The sequence below is a fragment of the Sinocyclocheilus grahami genome, unplaced genomic scaffold, assembly GCF_001515645.1.
Source record: "Sinocyclocheilus grahami isolate Dianchi unplaced genomic scaffold, SAMN03320097.WGS_v1.1 scaffold4774.1, whole genome shotgun sequence".
In the NCBI taxonomy this organism is placed as follows: domain Eukaryota; kingdom Metazoa; phylum Chordata; class Actinopteri; order Cypriniformes; family Cyprinidae; genus Sinocyclocheilus; species Sinocyclocheilus grahami.
Window position 1 is genome coordinate 1 of NW_015509647.1, and position 909 is coordinate 909.

Sequence of the window (909 nt, forward strand, 5' to 3'; positions counted from 1 at the left end):
TGAAACAAATCATCTGAACAATTGATGTGTGATTGTGACTCAAGGCCGGTAAAATTATTAGCGAAATAATGCGCTCCCGAAGTGGTTATGTGGCCACGTCGCCGCACCTATTAATGGAATTTCTTTCTCAGTTCTCAAACAAATTAAGAACTACAATCGATTTTTATTGACTGAACGCAAGCGCTTATTGCGATAGAAAACACTGTAATGGTTTCCACTGATTAAGAAATATTTTTGTTTGCTTGGGTGGTAATATTAGGCCTATTATATTAATAGGGAAGGGGGGCCCAAAAATGTTGTTTTGCCTATGTCACGAAAAGAGGTAAATCCGGCTCTGGTTGTGAGCATTTCCAGCGCGTTTCTTTGTTTGTGTTGTGAGTATTTTCAGCGTGTTTCTTTATTTGATTTGCAGCACATGTGCTGTCAAACTGATAAAGATGTTTTCTTAATTTGCTGGTGCTTTTTCTGTTTGCATGCGTTTTCTGAAGTTGCAGCGCGTAGAGCTCTCTCGGCCGCCATAGTTTAATGTCATTTAAATTTAAATGACTTGTACAACCAAGCTGATTACTTAAAACTTTAAGACAGAAATTTAAATAGGTGGAATCTTTTTTTACAGTAATTTCGATAAAAAATTCCTTCCTTAAAATTCCTTAAAGGGGTCATATGATGCGATTTAAATTTTTCCTTTCTCTTTGGAGTGTTACAAGCTCTTGGTGCATAAAGAAGATCTGTAAAGTTGCAAAGACTAAAGTCTCAAATCCAAAGAGATATTCTTTATAAAAGTTAAGAGTCAGCCACGCCTAACTGAAACGGCTCGTTCTAACACGCCCCCACATATTTACGTAACTATGTGGGAAGATTTGGATAACGCCGCCCAAATGTTCATGCAAAGAAAGAAGGCATAACTTT